This window comes from Belonocnema kinseyi, chromosome 6 (genome assembly GCF_010883055.1).
Source record: "Belonocnema kinseyi isolate 2016_QV_RU_SX_M_011 chromosome 6, B_treatae_v1, whole genome shotgun sequence".
Taxonomy (NCBI): domain Eukaryota; kingdom Metazoa; phylum Arthropoda; class Insecta; order Hymenoptera; family Cynipidae; genus Belonocnema; species Belonocnema kinseyi.
Genome location: NC_046662.1, coordinates 29,786,008 through 29,791,054, shown reverse-complemented (window position 1 = coordinate 29,791,054; position 5,047 = coordinate 29,786,008).

The following is a 5,047-nucleotide window of genomic DNA, read 5'->3' as shown; positions in this document are numbered from 1 at the left end:
CTTGCGAAACCAAAAGTATGAATTTTTGAACAAATAGTGGTATTTTTAATCCAAAAGATGAATTTTCTATAATGATAGAAAAAACGAATTTTTAACCAAATATATCTTTTTCTTAACCAAAGAAATGAATTCTTAAAGAAAATTAGAATAGTTGAATTTTCTACAAAACAGATAATTTTTTAAAGATTATACTTCTAACAAAGAAGGTCAATTTACCACCAAAAATGGTTAGTTAATTTAATTTTCAACTAAAATGATAAATCTCCCACTAAAAACAAAAGTAATTTTTAATCAAATACATGAATTTTGAAACAAGAAGATTAATTTTCGGCAATTTTTAACAAAAAGTTGAATTTTCATCTAAAACAGATAAATTTTCAATCAAAATTATAATAGTTAGAATTTTAGAAAAATAGACGTATTGTAAATAAATTGTAAATCATTTTTTTACGAAAAAAGATACAGTTTCAATAAAATATATAAATTTTCAAATAAAAATGATAAATTTACAAACAAAAACTAGAATAGTTCATTTTGCAGCTAGAAAAATTAATTTTAAAAAACAAAAAAAAACGATTTTTCAGACAGATTAATTAACTTTCTATTATAATTATAAATTTTTTAACAAAACTGTAATATTTACATCTTCATTTTTAAAAATTAATTTTGAACTAAAAAGAAATGAATTTCTAGCCGAACAAATTAATTTTTATTCACAGTCATAAATTTTCAACCAAAAATATAAATTTTTACAAAATATTGTAAATTTCGACCCTAAAGTTGAATTTTCTAGAATTAGGAAAAAACGAATTTTTAACTAAATATATTTTTTTCTTAATCAAAGAAATGGATTCTTAACGAAAAATATAATAGTTAAATTGTATACAAAACATTAATTTTTTAACGAAAAAGATTACACTTCTATTAAAGCAGGTATATTTTACACAAAAAATGAAATAGAGTGAATTTTCAACTAAAATAATAAATCTTCAACTAAAAAGAATGTAATTTTTAATAATATATATGAATTTTTAACTAATAAGAGTATTTTCTTCCACCAAAAAAAAAAGACGGATTTTTAACAAATAGTTGAATTTTCACTTAAGACAGATAAATTTTTAGTGAAAATATTAATTTTCCTTGAATTTAAAGTAAAATTTTAACAAAATAGTATAATTTTCTACCGAGAAGTTTAAATTTCTATAAAAAGATAAAATTTTGAAATCGATTTTCAACCAATAAGATGATTTTCTTTGCAAAAATATATGAATTTTTAGCAAAATAAAGAAATTTTTAAACAAATATTTGAATATTTAAAGGAATTTTAAACCAAAAAGATGAATTAGTCGCCAAGAAGATTAAATATTCTTCCAAAAAATTCGAATTTTCAATAAAATACAGGAAATTTATAACAAATATTTGAATTTTGAACATAACATGTACGAGTCAAATTTTTAGTTAAAACAATTAATTTAAAACTAAGATAGATAATTTTAACACATTTATTAAATTTCGAAAAAAAAGTTTTTGAACTTAAATGATCAGTCATCTGCCAAAAAATACTTGAATTAAAAAGAAAACAAAAGGATTTCCAGCAAAAGAGTTTTTTTTCAACAAAAAAATTAATTTTTTAACAAAAAATATAAGAATTAAATTTGCACTTAAAACTATCAAATTAAAAAAAATGAATTCGCAACAAAATAATTAAATTTTAAATCCAAAAGATGAATTTTTTACCAAAAAAGATACATTTTCGATAAAAATATAAATTTTCAACTAAAAAGGATGAATTTACAGACAAAAAATAGAATAGTTCAATTTACAGTCAGAAAATTTAATTAAAAAAAAAACAAATTTTCAAAAAAATTAATTTATTTTATAACTAGAAATATAAAATTTCTAGCGAAAATGGAATAGTTACATCTTTAGTTAAAAAAATTATTTTCAACTAAAAAGAAACGAATTTTCAACCCAAAAGATAAATTTTCTAAAAAAAAGGAATTTTCAACCAAATATTTTTTTTCAACCTGATAAATAAACATATTAATTTTTAACTCAAAACTTAAATTGTCTACCTAAAATAAAATACTTAAATTTTCAACCACAAAAATTAATTTTTAACGACAAAGATGAAATTTCAGATAATGAGAGTATTCTTATACCAAAAAAAAAACAAATTTTTAACAGATAGTTGAATTTTCATTTAAAACAGATAAATTTTCAACTAAAAATAAAATAATTAAATTTTCAGTAAAAAAACTTAATTTTCAATAATATCAAAGTAGATTTTCAACGAAAGAGTATAATTTTCAACCAAGAAAATTAAATTTCTATAAAAAAATATAAATTTTCGACAAAAAAAACGAATTTTTAACCAATGAGATGAATTGTTTACAAAAATAGATGAATTTTGACCAAAATACAGGATTTTCAAACAAAGATTTGAGTTTTTAAAAGAATTTCAAACTATAAAAATGAATTAGTCGCCAAGAAGTTAAAACATTCTCCTAAAAAATTCAAATTTTCAATAAAGTACAGGAATTTTAAACCAAATATTTGAATTTTTCTACCAAATAGTGGAATTTTTAACCCAAAAGATGAATTTTTTAAAATAGAATTTTTTTTAATATAGAATAGTTAAATTTTCTAGAAAACATAATTTTTTAACGAAAAAGATTACACTTCTATCAAAAAAGGTTAATTTTCCACACAAACAATGAAATATTTAGATTGAATTAACAACTAAAATGATAAATTTTCAAGCAAAAAGTTAAATTATCTACCGAAAATAAAATACTTAAATTTTTCTGTTAGAAAAATAAATTTCCAAATAAAAAAGAAACGAATTTTCAACAAAATAGTTAAATTTTTAACTTCAGAAATTAATTTTTAAGCGAAAGATGAAGTTTCAACTAATAAGAGTATTTTCTTCTAGCAAAAAAGACGGATTTTTAACAAACAGTTGTTCCACTTCCAACTAAGTAGTTGCATTTTTAGTAAAAGAAGATAAATTTTTATCGAAGTATGATATTTGATACTTAAATCAAAAAGGATTTTAATTTTTTGCCAAAAATACTTGAATTCAACAAAAACAAATGGATTTTCAACAAAACAGTTTTTTTTATCGAAAAAAAGGATTTTTAAACCAGAAATAGATGAATTAAATTTGCACTTAAAACTACCAATTTTCAAACAAAAAATGAATTCTTAACAAAATAATTCAGTTTTAAATAAAAAAGATGAATTTTTTACCAAAAAAGATACAGTTTCAATAAAAATATAAATTTTCAACTAAAAAGGATAAATTAACAAACCAAAAATAGAATAGTTAAATTTACAGTCATAAAAGTTCATTAAAAAAAATCAGTTTTCAGACAAACTAATTTATTTTTAACTAGAAGTAGAAAATGTTATATTTTTAGTAAAAAAAATTTAATTTTCGATAATATCAAAGTAAATTTTAAACCAAGATGATTCAATTTCTATTAAAAAAATATACATTTTTGACAAAAAATGAAACATTTACATTTTTAGTTAAAAAAAAAATTAATTCTAAATAAGAAAGAAACTAATTTTCAACCAAAAATATCAATTTCAACCAATAAGATGAATATTTCGCAAAATACAGGAATTTTCAAACAAATATTTGAATTTATAAAGGAATTTTAAAGCATAAGAAAGAATTAGTCGCCAAAAAGATGAAACATTCTCCTACAAAATTCAAATTTTAAATAAAATATAGGAATTTTAAACCAAAAATATGATTTTTTGACCAAATAGTGGAATTTTTAACCCAAAAGATGAATTTTCTATAACACAAAAAAACGAATTTTTAACTGAGAATTTTTTTTAACCATAGAAATTAATTCTTAACGAAAAATAGAATAGTTAAATTGTCTACAAAACAGATATTTTTTAACGAAAAAGATTACGCTTCTATCAAAGAAGGTAAATTTTCTGCAAAAAATTGATCAGTTAGAGTGAATTTTCAACTAAAAAGATAAATTTATCTGCGGAAAATAAAATACTTAAATTTTTCACTTAGTAAAATAAATTTCCAGCTGAAAAATAAATGAATTTTCAGCAAAATAGTTACATTTTCAACAACAGAAATTAATTTTTAACCCAAAGATAAAGTTTCAACTAATAAAGTATTTCCTTCTACCAAAAAAAGACGGATTTGTAACAAATAGTTGAATTTTCGCTCAAAACAAATTTTCAACTAAAAATATAAAAGCAAAAATTTTCAGTGAAAAAATTAATTTTTAATAAAATTAAAGTAAAATTTCAACGAAAGAGTATAATGTCAACCTAGAAGATTTAATTTCCACCAAAAAAGATAAATTTTCGACAAAAAAAGGAACAGTTACATTTTCAGTAAAAAAAAAGAATTATTTCACTTAAAATATATAAATTTTCAACATAATAGTATAATTTTCAACCAAGAAGATTACATTTTCATAAAAAAGACACATTTTTGATAAAAAATTAAACATTAATATTTTCAATTTAAAACAATTAGTTACAATAAGAAAAAACTAATTTTTAACAAAAAAGATAAATTTTCAACTAATGAGATTGTTTACCAACACAGATGAATTTTTACCAAAATATGTAATTTTTAACAAAATACAGGAATTTTCAAATAATTATTTGAATTTTTAAAGGAATTTTAAACCAAAATAAATGACTATTCATCTATTAAATTAATCAATTTTGAACAAAGTAGTTCCACTTCCACCTAAGTAGTTGAATTTTCAATCAAAGAAGATAAATTTTTAACGAAAACCGTAATATTTGATATTTCAATCAAAAAGGATTTTCAACTAAATAATTTGCATCCTCAACCAAAAGATACTTATTTTCAACTAAATAGTTGCGCTTTTTAACCATAATAATCAAATTAACTTCAACTTTATTTTTTGAAAATTCCCTAACTCCATCAGGTTTTCCCTGATTTTTTTAAATTACCAGACCTGTAGAAACTCTGCAATTTAATAAAGTATATGTTTATTTCACTCTAGAATTTTTTTTAATATATGTATTA